General features: G+C 38.3%; 1 protein-coding gene across 12 annotated transcripts in view; it reads left to right on the plus strand.

The window, feature by feature from the left end:
* The window catches only part of LOC101713458 (polyphosphoinositide phosphatase), a 122,377-nt gene that overhangs the window by 276 nt on the left and 102,658 nt on the right, over nt 1-19,443 (plus strand). For 4 of the 12 annotated variants that reach the window (XM_087195962.1, XM_087195961.1, XM_087195965.1 and 1 more), the window contains exon 2: nt 18,728-18,861. The exons of 6 other annotated variants lie outside the window; for them this stretch is intronic. The gene's annotated coding sequence lies outside the window, so the exon portion shown is untranslated. Of the gene's footprint in view, nt 1-77; nt 310-18,727; nt 18,862-19,443 lie in introns of those variants that run through there. 2 more of the 12 variants (XM_087195967.1, XM_087195963.1) reach the window with 2 other exon arrangements.

The raw sequence follows: 19,443 nt of genomic DNA on the forward strand, positions 1-19,443 counted from the left end.
CCCGCTCGGACGGGAGGGGAGCAGCGGACGGGGTGAACGCGGGTGGGCTCAGCTTCCTCTCCTTCTTCTACCCACAGCTGCCTGACCTGCTCAGGCACAGCCGTGGAGGAGGCTAGCCCTCCTGGTAATGCCTGTCTGCACTGCTGGGATTGCGTGTGGATACTTCCACTCCCATGTCTTTGGCCAGAACATGCAGTTAGGTGCCTGTGATGCCTCAGAAACTGCTCACGAGGCCTGTATGGGTTCCTGGATTCCTTTCAGCTTTCAGAAAGTCTGTTAACGTTCTGGGATTCATTGCTTCCAAGAGGGGTATGGAGAAACTTGACCTATGACTGGTATCTTTTCTGTTTTCCTATTCCATGGTATACCATCGTTGTGATTGGCGTTGATTACGTGAGCTTTTATTGCTGAAATTTTTTAGTTTTCTTTTTTTAAAGAAAAACATTTAATTTGCTGGTTAGTTTAGATAACATCTTTTTTATTCACTTGAGTTTTCCAACACAACATTGAATTAAATTTTTAAATTTATTGCTTCAAATGACTATAGAGAGTAAACAGATCGGTGATTATGATTAGGTTACTAGGTTCCTAGTTTAGGGGCTAGTGTTTATAGAACTTCATCCTTTGTCATTTTTGTCGTTGGAAAGCAGGGTCAAATCAGCATAACTTTTCTAAATTGGGGTAGCACAGTGATATTAGGGTCTGTGTGTAAGATTACCCAGTTGATACTTATAATACTACATATACTGAGTATGTATGCAACAATCTGCTATGCTATGCTGTGTGTCTAATAAGGCACCTCTAGAGAGATATGGATCATCTCCATTAAAGGCAAATAAGAAGGAACTTATCCTGACATTTTCTCAGCTATAACACACAGCTAATAGTATGTCTGCTTCAGGTCATGAGTGTAGTAGAATCCTTGATTCTAAATTAATTTTGCTGACAGCTTCATTTGATTAGATCTAGACCAGAAAGTGAAATCATCCTGTATAATCATCTTTTTTTTTTTTTTTGGTACTGGGGATTAAACTCTGGACCTTGCGCTTGCAAGGCAGGCAGCAGAACCACTTAGCTAAATCCTGGGCCCTAATCATCTTGTATTTACAAGTATTGTAGCAAAACTATCCTTTTTGTAAAATGTGCTAATAAATATCCCTAGTTAGGAACACAAACAACTTAAAGCACAGAAATTTCAGCTCACTAAAAAGCTGAGCATTCCTTAGGACTGACTGAGATGTTAAGTGTTCTTTCTAAAGCACAACTGAACAGTATAGAGCTTTTCTGCTCAGGCTCAGTGGCCCTTATTCTGAGGAGAGTGAACCCTCAATCTCTTAGTTTGGCATTCAAAGCCATATATGATTTGTCTTCAACTTGTCTGCCTAGTCTAATATCTAATTTAATATCAATTCAGACAATATTTATTGAGGATCAGCTATGTACCTTTTTCTACAGTAAAATTATATTACCTTCCAGTTCTTTTATCTACTGTGTTTTTCTGCTATTCTCTCTTCTTGTAAAGTCTCACCCCTTCTTTTCCTGTCAGAATCTTGCTGATCCTCACAGTAAAGATATGGTACATGCCTCACTAATAGTAGGCTGTTAATCAATGCTAATAAAGGAAGGCTAACACAAAAAGATATGTGTTCTAGAACTCAGCTATTCTTTCAGCCCCCTGAGTATTGGAAATTAATTCTGGCCAACTTCAATATAAAAGATTAACTACATTGGAAGAATGCTGGGGAGCCATTGGGGGAATCACGGGAGGATCCCAACTCCCTAGCCTCTGGGAAAGCAGGAACAAGACCACAGGTTTGAAATCCTTCTCACAGTGCTGCCACAAACATAGCATAGGTCCTGGGAGAGAGTCCAACAGACTCAGCTAGGATTGGATCTCTGCCTCTGGTGGACAATCAGTATTGCTGGGGAGGATCTGGGAAGATGATTCAGTTAGGATCCCTTCCTTACAGGGAAGGCTGGGCCTGTCAGCCTCCCTAGAAACATCTGGTGCACTGAATCCTCGAAACTGTTTCCTTGTTAGTTAGGTAGATATTTCTTTTTTATAATTTTTACTTAAAAAGACATAAGCAGAAATATTTGAGTTATAGTCTCAAAGTCTAAAACATGACTCAGAAAAAGTATAAAATTACTGGCAATGAAAAAAAATTAAGAATCTAAAAAATGATCTGTAGTAGTTTATAATAATAATAGTACTTGCAGAATACTTCTATGGCGGGCATTGTGCAAAGTTTTCTCTATATGTTTCTTATTATTTAACTTCATAAAACCCCTAAAAGATCAATAATATTATTGCTATTACTACTACCACTGCTACTATTACTATTTAGTGAAGAAAAAAATTAGGTGAGGAGAGTTTAGGATATTACCACTTAAAGTGTGGTCTGGGACCTGATGCCAGGAATAGGTTTTTTTTGTTTTTTTTTGGTACCAGGGGTTGAACTGGGGACCTTGCACTTGCAAGGCAGGTGGTGGAACCACTGAACTAAATCCCTGGCCCAGGAATAGCTTTTTGCAACTAGATTGAGGCAAATTACATGTAGATATTGAGATGAAATAATTAGGACTTTTAATATTAATTTGACACAGTTTTTATTTCTCATGAATCAGATTATTTAGAAAATCAGGCTTGGGTTTGAATGTCTTTGCTTTTTGTTTTATTATTCTGCTGTTTGGTTCCTGAAACCTTGCTCTGGTCTTGTCTGCCCTGTGGCCCAGGCTTAATCCAGCCCAGCAGTCATACAGTTCAATGCAATGAGGAGTTTTCCACAGGAAATTTAGCAACCTAAAGTTATCTTGGGTGAAATTGACATTTACCTGAGGTGGTTTCCAATTTACAAGAGACCTTGCTTAATAAGTGATGCCCTAGGGGTCCTAGCATCACAAAAAATGATCCTTTTATAACAAAGAATGAAGTACAGAGGTGGATTTTAAAATTGATAGCTGAACAGAACTGGGGTTGTATGTATATCTGTATGTATTGTTTTGTAGGGATGAAAGTTGTTAAGATAATCTTAGTCTTGTAGCTCAAAATTGTTAAGTTTTTATATATGTAACTATTTATATTTATTTCTTCCTTGTTCTGAAAGGGTCTAAGGATGCTTCCCTGCCACCACCACTCAGAAAAAAATAACTCTCATCATGAGGAATGCATATTACTTAATTAGTCTTGACTTGTGTAATTAGAGAACAAAAGTGAACAGTACAAGGATAGTTGGCTGAGGGGTTGAAGCAGGGGATCAAAAAACAGTATGTGAACTGAGAGGAGCATAGTGATAAAAGTGGCTTAGAAGGTGGAGTTGGAAATGATAAAGTCTCACATTTGTTTCTACAGGGTATTTAAAACTTCCCTATCACTAAAGTCCTGAAGGTCTAACAGATAGGCTTGGACATCCCTTTAGACTATGCACTTGATTCTTCTGGGTTAAGTAACCGATTTTTGGGATTACTAGGCTAGGGGAAATAGCAGGCCTGCATACTGTTAGACTGTGAGAGCTAACTTAAAGATATTCTATTTAAAAACACAATCTGAAATTTCAAGTGATGTAAAATTTCTCCCCTTTGAATAAGGCTGCTTTTCCTCTCTCAGATGAAAAGTGAATGATTAATTAGCCTGTCTTGATAAAAGCAGGTAATAATGTCCGTAGATACTAAATTTCTGGTTAAATAGATTGTCTGTTGTATTCCGTGTGGATTTCATCTATGTATTTTAGAAGCACATTCATCTTTGTACCAAGTCCCCACTGTTAGTTGCATACTAAAATTTTAAGCCTTTCTTGAACAATGACAATTAACTTTTAGAAGAGAGCCAGCTCAGATCAATTTCTACCTTAATGTGTATTTTAATACAAGTCTCCACTGCCATGTGGTGTAGCTATTTTTAATATCCTAATTGTCCATCCAACCTCCTGCCAAAATTCTATCCCCAGTATATCTACAAAAGCACAAACATTTTCCCCAGCAGTGTTGATTTCATATACATCTGTTTGCATGATATATATACTCAGGCTGATCCATGCCTGATATACAAAAATCTTGTGTTTTTCACTTACTGCTATTTCCTTCCCTGTTGCTCTTGAATAATTATCTTTTTTACCTTTTCCACGTGAATTATGGTCCATTTGCTGCTTCAGACTTTGCTAATACATGAGTGACCTTTCCTTCTTCCTATAATCTAGTTGCTACTGTGAGTTTATAATTTTAACCCCAACTTTCCACCAAATATGTAAATCTCCCCTTAGCATATTCACACATTTTAGGTATCTTATAGGTTTCATCGTCTTGAAACAATGGCTCGAATGTGACCTGGCTGCTCCCAAGGCTTTCACTGCAGCTGCCATCCTGGAATTTCTCTTCCTCTCATATTTCTTCTTGATAACAACCTTCCTGTTTCTCTGTAATTTCCTGTTTTTTAATTTCTACCCTCATTTTGATGGAGCAACTCCTTCAGTTGCTTCATGAAAAAGGATTCGTTTAAGGTAATGTTTTTTTCAGTCTGTTCATGTTTAAAATTGTCCTTATGCTACCTTCAGGATTTGATTGATGAATTTAATTTTTTAATTAAGTTTATTGATACATTTTAGGTATACAATATGATGACATTCATCACTGGGAATGTCTACCTTTACGTGATATATCTTGGTTCTTATTTTGTCCCCATTCCCCTGTCCTCTCTTCAACCCTTCCACTCCTCAAAGACTTTGTTTCCATTTTTCCCTTTTCTTATATTTTTTCCCTTCGTACCTTTCCCCTACTCCTCCCACTTCCTCCTCCCCGTTAGACCTTTTCTTCCTGTTTCAAATTATCTATTATACATTTTGATTCTTATTTATACTTTCAGTTTCTCACACCAGAGAAACTATTCAGTATTTATACATGTGTGTCCTATTTATTTCACTTAAGAGTATGGCCTCAATATGCATCCATTTAGCTATAAATGACTCTAGTTTCTCATTCTTTACGGCTGAGTCATACTCCATTTTATTAAAAAAAAACAAACCACACATCTTCTTTTTTTTGGTACTGTAGATTGAACTCAAGTCCTTGCGCTTGCACAGCAGGCAGCGAAACCACTGAGCTAAATCCCCGGCCCAAAAACACATCTTCTTTATCCAGTCACCAGTTGATGGGCAGTTGGGCTGTTTCCAAGTTTTAGCTATTACAAACTGCCACTAAAAACATGGGTGTGCATATATTGCTGTGGTATGATCCTTTTAATTCTTTTGGGAAGATACCCAGCAGGGGAATACCTGAGTCAAATGGGACTTCCAGTCCTAGTTCTTTGAAGTGTCTCCATACTGATTTCCACAGAGGTTGCACCAGTCTGCACTCTCACCAGCAGTGGAGCAGGGTTCCTTTTTCCCTATAGCTGCGTCAGCATTTGTTATTGGTTGATTTCATGATAACAGCCATTCTTTCTGGAGTGAGGTGGAATCTCAGCATTGTTTTCATTTGCATCTCTCAAATGACCAGTGATGTTGAATATTTTTTCATGTGTTTATTTGCTATTTCTACTTCGTTGCCTCAGAAATGTCTGTTCACTTCAGATGCCCATTTTTGGGTTGGATCTTTAAATTTGGGAGGTCTCATTTTTTTAAGTTCTTTATATATTCTGGATAGTAGACCTTTGTCTGAGGAACAGCTAGTAAAAATTTTTTCCCACATTGTAGGTTGTCTCTTAGCTCTGTTGGTGGTTTCTCTTGCAGTGCAGAAGCCGTTTAATAGGATGAGATCCCAGTTGTTGATTCTCTGTGCTAGTTCCCATGCTACTGAGGTTTTGTTCATAAAGTCTTTTCCTATGCCAATGTCTTCAAGAGTTCTAACCTATCTTCCAGCAAGTTTAGTGTTTCTCTTTTACTATTTAGATCTTTCATCGACTTCAATTTTAGTTTAATGCATGGCGAAAGACATGGGTCTAGTTTTAATCTGTGGCAGGTCAAAATACAGTTTTTCCAGGAGCATTTATTAAAGAGGGTATCTTTCCTCCAGTGAAGGTGTTTGTCTCCTTTGTCAAAGATGAGGTGGATGAGTATGTCTGGAGTTGTTTCTGTATCTTCTAGACTGTTCCACTGGTCCTTGGGACCGTTTCTTTGCCAGTACCATGCTGTTTTTATCACAGTGACTTTGTAGTATAGTTTCATGTTGAGGATTGGGATACCCCCTGTCATGTTTTTGTTGCCTAGAATTGCTTTTACTATTCTAGGTCTCTTGTTCCAAATGAATTTTTGGATTGTTTTCTCTAGTTCTGTGAAATATATTGTTGGGATTTCAATCAGAATTGCATTCAATCTATATAGCAGTTTTACAAGTATGGCCATTTTTGCTATATTGGTTCTTCCTACCCAGGAGCAAGGGATGTCTTTCCATTTTCTGATATCCTCTCCAATCTCTTTTTTCAGAGTGCTGTAGTTTTCAAGGTAGAAGTCTTTTACTTCCTTTGTTAGATTGATTCCTTTGTTAGATTGATTTTTTGGATGCTATTGTGAAAGGAATTTTTTCCCCAGTTTCTCTCTCAGTGAGTCTATTATTTGTGCACTAGAAGGCTATTGATTTTTGAGTGTTGACTTTGTATCCAGCTACTCTACTGAATGTGTCAATTAAGTCTAGAAGGTTTTAGCAGAGTTTTTTTGGGTCTTCTGTATAGAGTATCATTTCATCAGCAAATAATGACAGTTTAACTTCTTTCTTTCCTATCTTTATTCCTTTTATTTCTTTCTCTTGTCTAATTGTTGTGGCTAATGTTTCCAAAACTGTATTGAACAGGAGTGGTGATAGTGGACATCCTTGTCTTCTTGCTGATTTTAGTGTGAAAGCTTTCAGTTTTTGACCTTTTAGTATGATGTTGGCTGTTGATTTTTCATAGATAGCCTTCATCATATTGAGATAAAGACCATCTGTTCCAGTTTTCTGTAGGGTTTTTATCATGAATGGGTGTTAGATTTTGTTCAATGCTTTTTGTGCATGATCATATGGTTTTTGTCCTTGACCTTGTTAATATACTATAGTACATTTACTGGTTTATATATATTGAGCCATTCTTGCATCCCTGGGATGAGTCACACTTGGTCAGGGTATATGATCTTCTTGATGATCCTCTGTATTCTGTTTGTCAATATCATACTGAAAATTTTTGTATCTGTGTTCATAAGGGAGATTGGCCTGTACTTCTCTTTTTTGGTTGGGTCTTTCTCTCTTTTTTGGCTGGGAATCAAAGTAATTCTTGCTTCCAGGAATGAATTTGGGAGTATTGCTTCTCTTTCAGTTTCATCAAAGAGTTTGAGAAGTAATGGCATTAGCTCTTCCCTAAATTTCTTACAGAATTCCACAGTGAAGCCATCAGGACCTGGGCTTTGTTTTGTTGGTAAATTTTTGTTGGTAAATTTTTAATTACGTTTTCAATTTCACTAATTGAAATTGGGGTGTTTAGAATTTTTATGTCTTCATTCAGCTTTGGTAATTCATATGTATCTAGGAATCTATACACTTCTTCTGTGTTTTCCATTGTGTTGGAGTATAGGTTCTCAAAGTAGGTATTGAAGATCCTCTGAATTTCTGTTAGATCTGTTGTAATTTCACCCTTTTCATTCCTAATTGCATGGATTTGAGCCTTTTCTTTCCCTTTTTTGATAAGGTTGGCTAAGGGTTTATCGAGTTTATTCTTTTGAAGAACCAACTCTCAATTCATTGATTTCTTTTTTAATCGTTCTCTTTGTCTCCATTGCATTGATTTCTGCTCTGATCTTTATAATTTCCTCCCTTGTATGACCTTTGGGTTTTTCTTGCTCTTCTTTTTCTAGGAGCTTGAGGTTCAGCATTAGATTGTTTGAGCCTGCTCTGTTTTCCTAGCATGGAGATTCACTGCTATGAATTTCCCTTGTAGAACTGCTTTCATTGTGTCCCATAGGTTCCTGTGTGTTTTATTGGGATAAGCATTTAATTGTAGGAACTGTCTAATTTCTTCTTTAATTTCATCTGTGACCCATTGGTTGTTCAGGAGAGTGTTACTCAATTTCCATGTGTTTGTGGCATTTTGCAGTTTCTTATGGTATTGATCTCCAGTTTAATTGCACTATGGTCTGATAATACACATGGGATAACTTCACTTCCTATCCCTTTCCTTAAACATGTTCTATGAGGTAGCATGTGGTTATTTTGGAGAATGACCTGTGTGCAGCTGAAGAAAATGTGTATTCTGATTTTGTGGGGTAAAACACTCTGTAGACATCTATTAAGTCCATGTGTTCAAAAGTTTGGTTCAATCCTATTTCGTTGTTGATTTTCTGTGTAGATGATGTGTTTGTGACAGTGGGATATTGAGGTTCCCCACTACAGTTGTATGAGTGCTTATTTGGTTTTTTATGTCCATTAATATTTGTTTTATATAGTTGGGAGCACTAGCATTTGGTGCATATATATTTATGATTGTCATTTCTTTCTCTTGGATTCTTACCTTTACAAGGATGTAGTGACCTTCTTTGTCTCTCTTAATTAGTTTTGGTTTGAAATCTGCTTTGTCTGCAAATGAGATAGCAACCCCCGCTTTTTTTCTGGGCTCCTTTCACATGGAGAACTGTTTTCCATCCTTTTACTGTCAGTCTATGAATTTCTTTGTGAACTAAGTGTATTTCTTCTATACAGCATATTATTGGACTTTGCTTCTTAATCCATTCTGCCAGTCTATTTCTTTTGATTCGTGAATTGAGGCCATTAACATTGATGGTTATAATTGATAACTATTGACTTATCCTTGTCGTGATATTTTCCTGTTGTTGGCTCTTCTATTTTTTGTTTCCCCCCCTTTTCCTTTAATTTCTTGCCTTGCCTGATGGCTTCACTGTGTTGGGCCTCATGGAGTTGTGACCCTCATTGTCTTTTTCTAGGATATTGTTTAGAATTGTTTGTAGTGCTGGTTTGGTATTCATGAAGTTTGTCAGGCATTCTTTGTCATGGAAGTATCTAATTTCCCCATTTATTTTGAAAGATAATTTTATAGGATACAATAGTCTAGGTTGGAGGTTATTTTCTACACTTGATCTTAGCCAAAAGGCTGAGAAGCAATAGGAGGTTATTTTCTTTTAGGGCTTGAAATACTTCACTCCAGGCTCTTCTTGATTTGAGGGTTTGTGTTGAGAAGTCTGATGTGATTCTGCTGGGCTTTCCTTTGTTGGTGATTTGTTTCTTTTCTCTAACTCCTTGTAGGATTTTGTTCTTCTGTTGGGTTTCTGGGATCTTGATTATTGTATGTCTAGGTGTAGGTTTTTTTTTTTATCATAGCTATTTGTAGTCCCATGTGCCTCACTTATCTGTATGTCAAATTCTTTTCCTCTGCTTGGAAAGTTTTCTGCCATTACTTCTGTGAACAGTTTATGTCATTTGTACTTTCTCCTGCTTTTTCATTGACGCTGATCAGATTTATGTTATTCTTCTTTGCTTCATCTAGCAGCTGCTGGATCAATTTCTTATGGTCCCTTACTATTTTTTTTTTTTTGGTACCAGGGATCGAACTCAGGTCCTTGCGCTTGCGCAGCAGGCGGTGAAACCACTGAGCTAAATCCCAGGCCTGGTCCCTTACTATTTTTAAGAAATCTATCTGTTTATGGTCACTAACTGCGATCCTGTCTTCTATATCTGATAGTCTTATCTTCACATTGGCTCATTCTACTGCGAATACTTTCAGTGGAGTTTTTAATCTCCTGAATATCTGAATCTGTTTTATGGAGTTCTTTTTTTTCCTATATTGGGTGTTCATGGTTTCCATTTCTTTCCTATGCTGGCCATTTATGGCTTCTATCGTGGTCCTGAGTGCCTCTAGTTTTTTTATCTGTTTCTGTTCTAGAGTCTAATCATGTCTCTCATTCTGCTCACCATTTCTGTAGTTACCTGGGAAATTATTTCTGTTTTGAATTTTTGTAGAGCCTCATTATCTGTTTTGTTACTTCCTGTCCTATCAGTTCAGCGTGTCCAAGTGGTTGATAATCAGATTTTTCCACTTCATTTCCCCCAGAATTTGCCTGTGGTGAGCTGGAAGTCTGAGTTTGTGCCTTGTTTAACTGTCTTCTCATTTTTGTTTTTGTTGTTGGTGCTGTTTTTGGTTTAATTCCTGGACTGATACTTCAGTATTGCTTATTGTGAATATCTTTATTGCTTGTATTTAGAACCCTTATGGAATGATTGCTTCTCAGAGGTCTCTTCCAGGTATAGCTGGTCTTTAGGCTTTAAGTCTCTAATAACTCTTAAGCAATCTCATTTTCAGTATACCAGGGAGAATAACTGATTAGATCAATCATGACACCTTAGCCCAAGTGATACAATCAGCATCTACAATAGCATCAAACACAGCTTAGAAAATGACAATTTGTGGTAGCAATTAATCTGTCACCTTGAGCTAGATCAAAATAGAGGACCAGCCCAAAATGTTTGTAGTAAATAAACCCTTCAATATAGCAAATTTACCCTTCGTGATGAGGACTCAGAAGGAGTTGGGGAGGGAATAATAGAGAGATAGAAGGAGTGGAAATGGTTAGAAGTGAAGCTAGAGGACACATGAAGATTGTGCAGATTTTGGAGAACTGTTGAAGACAAGAGGAAAAGACAGAGCGAAGGAACAAAGACAAGACCAGAACAAACTAACAGCAATAGGGGAGCTAGAAACTGTGTTCACCTTCCTAGAAGAATAATGACAATCGAGAGAAGGAAAGAGAAAGGAAAACAATCCAAAATAGGACAGGAACAGGAAGAAAGAGGAAGAGAAATGCAGAATAAGAAAGGAGAGAGAGAGAAAAAGAAAAGAAAAAATGTATATGTATAAATTTTTTTTGAAGGGGGGCCTGCTTCAGGATATGTCTCTGCTGTCTCTGTAGATAACGTGGGCAGCAGTGTACAGATCTAAGTCTATTAGCCTCTGCAAGCTAGCTGTAGTCCACTGAGATTCAGGCTGATTTCTGGCTGCAAGGCCCAAGTTGAGGTCCGTGACCTCCTGTAGGACTGAACTCTGCAAGGTTCTACTGCAGGTTCCAGCTTCCCTTCCCCCGAAGCAAGTCCACGTTCCTGTGGGAGGTGCTGATCCCACCAGCTTATCAACCATGATAGTCCAGTGTGTCTTTATTGCAGAGATTTTCTTCATTTTCACAGTGGGCTTCAGTTTTCATTGAGGAGCCTGAGAGAGGCCCTCTCTCTATTGTTCACTTCTCCTCTATCTTCTGGAGTTCATAACCATAGCCTTTATGGTCCCTCTGGGGACTCTGCAGTGGGTATTCAGATACTGGCACAGCCCACCCAGCATGCTCAGGGGGGCGAGGCCTATGCAGAGACGGTTCCGGGGCAGTGCTGGCTTCCACTGTTCCTGATGAATTTAATATTGAATTAAATATTGAAATGAATTTTCCCCTAGAATTTGAAGACACTACATCCCTGCCTTCCCATGTTGGTCCTGACAATTTCTGATTTTTATTCTGGTTATTCTGCTCTTGTTCTTTAGTTCAAAGCCTATTTCTTCTCTAGGAACTTGTGCTTTATATATATATATATATATATATATATATATATATATATATATATATTAGAAGACAATTTAGTGCAATCTAAATCTGAAATCAAGCAGATTCTGTGTAGAAATTCATAAGCTAATTTTAAAATTTTCTAGTTCAAAGGATGTAGACTATCCCAAATAATTTTGAAAACAGCAGATGACTAATATTACCTGAGTAGACTTCATGTAAAACTGCAATAATTAGAACAGTCTGATAATTGCATAAAAATTAACAAATAGATCAAATTAAGAAATTCGCTCAAAAGTTGACTTATTTTTATCATTGGACTCCTGACAAAAGTAGCACAGTCACAATTGAATGGAGAAGAAAAAAATCTTTTTAAAAGTGATGTCAATTCAAATGGATAGCCATATAGAAAAAAGATAAACCTCAACCCCTGCTTCACAGAGTAAAAAATTAACCTGGGATGGATCTTAGATCTAAACATAAGTACTAAAAACCATAAAGCTTTCAGAAGTAAACATAGGAGAACACTGTTGTAACTTGGGAATGAAGGAAAATTTGTTAGACTGGATGTAGGCAAGAAAAAATACTGATGAATTAAAACTTCTGTGCATCAGAAGGTATTGTAAAACATGAAAAAGTAAACCAAAGGCATGCCCTACTGAGGTTCCGAATCACACGGAACACGCCGAATCAGTCTGCTGCAGACAGGCAGGTCTGCGCACGCCCTACCGAGGTCCCGAGTCGTGCGGAACACGCCGAATCAGCCAATCCACTGGAACCGCCCCCCCCCCCCGCCATCCTCTGTACAGCCACCTGGTTCCACACTACAAAGACGCAGAGGACATCAGACCACCAGACCACAGTACTGAGTCCCGTTGCTCCTGGCCCAGAGGGAGGGGCTTCTGAGCCGCTGTCCCACTGCTCCTGGTCCAGAGGAAGGGGCTTCCCAGCCACCATCCCACCCGCTGCTCCCAGCCCAGAGGAAAGGGCTTTTGGGCCACTTTCAGTCCCGCCGCTCCTGGCCCAGAGGAAGGGGTTTCCGGGACACCATCCCTCCCAATGCTCCTGGCCCAGAGGTAGGGGCTTCTGAGTGGCAATCCCACTGCTCCTGGATGAGAGGAAGGAGCTTCCTGGCCACCATCCCTCCCACTGCTTGCAGCCCACAGGAAAGGGCTTTTGGGCCACCATCCCTACCGCTGCTCCCGGCCCCTGTCTCACTTCTACAAGCTCAGAGGAGGTAATCCGTGCAGGCGCCAACAGCCCCCCCCCCAGTCGAAATGAGAAAACACGTAAATAAGTCTCAGAACCAGACTTACAGATCACCTACAGCAACCCCAAAGGGAAATGAGATGGAACACTCTGATACACAACCACCTGGACCCACTGAACTGGCAACAAAAGGGAATCTGGAAAAAATGAAATCAGAAATAATTTCTCAGATAACAGGAGAAATTGTGCCTCTAGTACAAGACATGATTAATAAATCTAGAGAGGAGCTCAGGAACATGATGGAATCCCAACATAAGAAACAAATGGAATCCATAAAACAGATGCAAATAGATTTCCAGGACATGAAAAACTCCACTGAAAGTCTACACAGCAGAATGAGCCAATGTGAGGACAGAATTTCAGATATAGAAGATAAGATTACAATTAGTGACCAGGAAAAGAAAAATTGCTTCAAAATTATAAGGGAACATGAGAAATCAATCCAGCAGCTGCTAGATGATGCAAAGAAGAATAAAATAAGACTGATTGGAGTTAATGAAGAAACAGGAGAGAGTGCAGATGACATAAAAAATCTCTTCACAGAAATAATGGCAGAAAACTTCCCAAGCAGGGGAAAAGAGCTTGACATACAGATAAGTGAGGCATATAGGACTCCAAATAGCCTTGATCAAAAAAAAATCTACACATAGACATATAATTGTGAAGATTCCAGAAACTCAACAGAAGAACAAAGTTCTACAAGCAGTTAGAGAAAAGCAACAAATCACATACAAAGGAAAGCCCATCAGAATCACAGCAGACTTCTCAACACAAACCATCAAGGCAAGAAGAGCTTGGAGTGACATATTCCAAGCCCTAAAAGCAAACAGCCTCCAACCCAGATTGATGTACCCTGCAAAACTATCTTTCAGAATGGATGGAGAAATAAGATACTTTCATGACAAAGAGCACCTTAGGAACTTTGTGAATACCAAACCAGCATTCCAAAGAATTTTACACAATATCCTATGAACAGACATTGAGGATCACAACCCCAGGAAGCAAAACAGAATGAACCTATCTGGCTTGACAAGAAATTCAATGTAAAGGGGGAGAACCCAACAAAAAGAAAAAGTCATGGCAATGACAAGTCAACACGTATCAGTTATAACCATCGACGTTAATGGTCTAAGTTCACCAATCAAAAGAAATAGACTGACAGAATGGGTCAAGAAGCAAAATCCAACAATATATTACATACAAGAAACACACTTAATTCAAAAAGAAACTCATAGACTGAAAGTGAAAGGGTGGAAAACAATACTCCATGCGACAGGAACCTGAAAAAAAGCAGGAGTAGCTATCCTCTTGGCAGATCAAGTAGATTTCAAACCAACACTGATTAACAGAGACGAAGAAGGACACTACATCCTTGTAAAGGGAAGAATCCAAGAGGAAGAGATGACAATCATAAATATCTATGCACCAAACACTAGTGCACCCAACTATATAAAACAAATACTAACAGACATGAAAAGTCATATATGTACTAATACAGTTGTAGTGGGGAACCTCAACACCCCACTGTCACAAATAGATAGATCAACTAGACTAAAAAGTAATGAAATACGAGAACTCAATGGAACTCTTGAACAAATGAACTTAACAGATGTTTGCAGAGTCTTTCACCCCACAAAATCAGAATACACATTCTTCTCAGCTGCACATGGATCATTCTCCAAAATAGACCACATACTCACACATAGAACATGTTTAAGTAAGTGCAAAGGAATTGAAGTTATCCCCTGTATATTATCAGAACATAGTGCGATGATATTGGAGATCCATAGCAAAAGAAACTCAAAAAGTTTCATAAACACGTGGAAATTGAACAACACACTTCTGAATAACCAATGGGTCACAGAGGAAATTAAAGGAGAAATCAGACAGTTCCTTCAATTAAATGACAGTGACAATACAACATATCGAAATCTATGGGACACAATGAAAGCAGTCTTATGAGGGAAATTCATAGCAGTGAATACGCATATTAGGAAAACAGAACGATCCCAATTAAACAACTTGATGCTGAACCTCAAGCTTCTAGAAAGAGAAGAGCAGGACAACCCGAAAGCTCATACAAGGGAGGAAATTATAAAGATCAGAGGAGAAATCAATGTAATGGAGACTAAGAGCACAATACAAAAAATCAATGAAGCCAAGAGTTGGTTCTTCGAAAGAATCAACAAAATTGACAAACCTTTGGCCAACCTTGTCAGAAAAAGGAAAGAAAAGGCCCAAATCCATGCAATGAGTGGAATGAAAAGGGTGAAATGACAACAGACCCAGCAGAAATCCAGAGGATCATCAATGCCTACTTCCAGAACCTATACACCAATAAGATGGACAACACAGAAGAAATGGACAGATTCCTAGATACATATGAATTACCAAAGTTGGACGAAGAAGACCTAAAAATTTTGAACAACCCAATATCAACCAATGAAATTGAAAATGTAATTAAAAACTTATAAACTAAGAAAAGCTCAGGCCCTGGTGGCTTCACTGCTGAATTCTACAAGACATTTAGAGAGGAACTGCTGCCACTACTGTTTAAACTTGTCAGTGAAATTGAAAATATAATTAAAAACTTATCAACTAAGAAAAGCCCAGGCTCTGATGGCTTCACTGCTGAATTCTACAAGACATTTAGAGAAGAACTGCTATCACTACTGTTTAAACTCGTCAATGAAATTGAAAGGGAAGGAATACTCCCAAATTCATTCCTGGAAGCAAGCATCACCTTGATCCCCAAAGCAGAGAAAGACCCAACCAAAAAGGAGAACTATAGGCCAATCTCACTAATGAACATAGATGCAAAAAATCCTTAATAAGATAATGGCAAACAATGCAGAAGATCAAGAAGATCATACACCCTGATCAAGTGGGATTCATCCCAGGGATGCAGGGATGGTTCAATATACGAAAATCAATCAATGTAATACACTATATCAGTAGAGCCAAGGACAAAAACCATATGATTATTTCCATAGACGCAGAAAAAGCATTTGACAAAATCCAATATGCATTATGATAAAAACCCTAAAAAAAATTGGAATAGATGGTCTCTACCTCAAACTGATAGAAGCCATCTATGAAAAACCAACAGCCAGTATCATACTAAATGGTCAAAAACTGAAATCCTTCACACTAAACTCAGGAACAAGATAAGGATGTCCACTATTACCACTGTTGTTCCGTATAGCTCTGGAAACATTAGCCATGGCAATTAGACAAGAGAAAGAAATAAAAGGAATAAAGATAGGAAATGAAGAAGGCAAATTGTCATTATTTGCAGATGACATGATACTCTGTATAGAAGACCCCAAGAACTCCACCAAAAGTCTTCTAGACTTAATAACCAAATTCAGTCAAGTAGCTGATTACAAGGTCAACACACAAAAATCAATAGCTTTCCTCTACACCAATGACAGACTCACAGAGAGAGAAATAGGGCAAATAATTCCTTTCACAATAGCATCCGAACAACTGAAATACCTAGGAATCAACCTAATGAAAGAAATCAAAGACCTCTTCTCTGAAAACTGTGGCACTCTGAAAAGAGAGATCGAAGATGATATCAGAAAATGGGCAGACATCCCCTGCTCCTCGGTAGGAAGGATTAATATAGTGAAAATGGCCATATTTCCAAAACTGCTATATAGAATTAATGCAATTCCAATTGAGATCCCAGCAGCATACTTCGCAGACCTTGAGAAAACAATCCAAAAATTCATTTGGAAAAGAAGAGACCCAGAAAAGCAAAAGCAATTCTAGGTAACAGAGACATGGCAGGGGGTCTCACAATCCCCAACCTGCAACTATACTACAAAGCTACTGTGAAAAAACCAGCATGGTACTGGCAAAGAAACAGACCTGAGGACCAGTGGAACAGATTAGAAGATGCAGAAACAACACCAGACACACTTAGCCATCTCACCTTTGATAAAGAAGTCAAACACCCTCACTGGAGGAAATATAGCCTCTTTAATAAATGGTGTTGGAAAAATTGGGCTTCAGCTTGCCAAAGATTAAAACTAGACCTGTATCTCTCACCATGCACTAAACTAAAATCAAAATGGATTAAAGATCTAAATATTCAAATAGAAACTCTGAACCAGTTGGAACAGAGGTTAGGTAGAACCCTTGAAGACATCGGTGTAGGAAAAGATTTTGTGAACAAAACGTCAGTTGCCCGTGAACTAGCACAAACAATCAACAAGTGGGATCTCTTCTTATTAAAAAGCTTCTGCACAGCAAGAGAAACCACCAGCAGTGTGAAGAGACAACCCACAATGTGGGAAAATATTTTCACTTGCTTTTCCTCAGACAAAGGTCTACTATCTCGAATCTATAAAGAACTTAAAAAGATCAGACCTCCCAAATTTAAAGACCCAATCCAAAAATGGGCATCTGAAATGAACAGACATTTCTCAGACAAAGAAGTAGAAATAGCAAATACATGAAAAAATGTTTGACATCACTGGTCATTTGAGAGATGCAAATGAAAACAACACTGAGATTCCACTTCACTCCAGAAAGAATGGCTGCTATCATGAAATCAACCAATAATAAATGCTGGCAGGGATGTGGGTAAAGAGGAACCCTGCTCCACTGCTGGTGGGAGTGTAGACTGGTGCAAGCACTGTGGAAATCAGTATGGAGATACCTTAGAGAACTAGGACTGGAAGTCCCATTTGACCCCACTGGGGATCTTCCCCAAAGAATTAAAAGAATCATACCACAGTGTTATATTTGCACCCATGTCCATAGCAGTGCAGTTTATGATAGCTAAAACTTGGAAACAGCCCAAATGCCCATCAACTGGAGACTGGATATAGAACATGTGGGTTTTTTTTTTTTATAAAATGGAGTACTACTCAGCCATAAAAAATGAGAAATTAGAGACATTTATAGCTAAGTGGATGCACATTGAGGTGATACTCTTAAGTGAAATAAATAGGACACACATGAATAAATATGGAATAGTTTCTCTGGTGTGAGAAACTGAATGTGTAAATAGGGCCGTGAAATAGGAAGAAAAGGGGCAAAGGGGAAGGATGTGGGAGGGCTAGGGGAAAGGATAGAAGGGAATGGGATTAATATGAGAAAATGCAAAAATAGGAACAAAATCTTTGTAAATAGGGAGGAATGGAAGGGTTGAAGGGAGGGCTCCGCAAGGGTGAAAAATAAGAACCAAGAGAGACTATGTAAAAATGCAAATTTCCAATGATGAATGTCATTATATTGTATACCTAAAATGTACCAATGATTAGAATGTATAATTGATAATGCAAAATAAGAAGAAAAGGTCCAAAGGGGTAGGGGTAGTGGGAGGGGCAGGGGAGAGGAAAGAAGGGAAAGGAAAAATGATGAGAAATGGAAAAAATGGAAATAAAGTCTTTGTAAATAGGGAAGGGTGGAGGGGGTGAAGGGAAGGCTAAGAATGGGGGGCAAAAAAAAGAAAAAGTAAACCACAAACTAGGGGGTATATTTGCAATACATAAATTCCATAGTTATGATAAATGGATTGATGTTCATTACACATGAAGAATTTCTGCAGTTGTATCATTTAGAAGTAAACAATCCCAGCACTTAGGAGGTTGAGGCAGGAGAACTGTGAGTCTGAGGCCAGCCTAGAATAAATAGCAAGATCCTCTTTTCAGATTTTAAAAGATATTACAATTATTTTCATTTTTATGGCTGCTGAGAGTATCATGAGCATTAGGCACTATTCCTTCTGTGCCTTAGGTATGAATTGGCCCTGACTGTAAGGATTCCTTTTTGAATTTGAATAACTTTTTAACATTTTTTTCCCCTTCTAAATTTCCCAACTCTATCCTGTCATCTTTTCAGTGGTGACAATGTGTACGTTGGGCTTTATGGCAAGAATCCAAGATCTTTAAAAAATAATTTTCCAGTACAAGATTTCCTGTCTTTTACAGGCAACCTTTAAATTTTTCTCCTGGAGCATAGAGAAGTCAGCCTGGTACATCCACATTTATCCTCTTGTCAAGCAGAGCCCAGCTTGAACCGAGAGCTTCCACTGAATTGAGACTGCAGCTGAACGGGAGTAGTGGTAATGTGTTCCTTATGTGTTACCTAATACAAATGAAAAGCCTGCTCTTTCTCCTGTAGTCCTGAAGTGAATTTTTTTCATTAAGTTTATTGGTATATTTTAGGTATACAATACAGTTACATTCAGCATTGGGATCTTGTACCTCTACATGTGTATCGTGATTCTTATTTTTCCCCATTCCCCTGCGCTCCCTTCACACCCTCTGCCCTTCCCTATTTGCAAAGACTTTGTTTCCATGTTTTTCCTTTTCTCATTTATTTCTTTTCCCTTCTTTCCTTTCCCCTACCCTTCCCACTTTCCCTACTCCTTTAGAGCTTTTCTTCCTATTTCACAATATCAATTATACATTTTGATCCTTATTTATACTTTTAGTTTTTCACACCAGAGAAACTATTTAGTATTTACACATGTGTGTCCTATTTATTTCACTTCAGAGTATGGCCTCTATGTGCATCCACTTAGCTATAAATGACTCTAATTTCTCATTTTTTATGGCTGAGTAGTACTCTATTTTATAAAAAACCCCCACATTTTCTTGATCCAGTCTCCAGTTGATGGGCATTGGGGCTGTTTCCAAGTTTT

The sequence above is a fragment of the Heterocephalus glaber genome, unplaced genomic scaffold (genome assembly GCF_053883595.1).
Source record: "Heterocephalus glaber isolate CG9 unplaced genomic scaffold, H.glaber_assembly_v1.0 deba00001610, whole genome shotgun sequence".
Lineage (NCBI taxonomy): Eukaryota > Metazoa > Chordata > Mammalia > Rodentia > Bathyergidae > Heterocephalus > Heterocephalus glaber.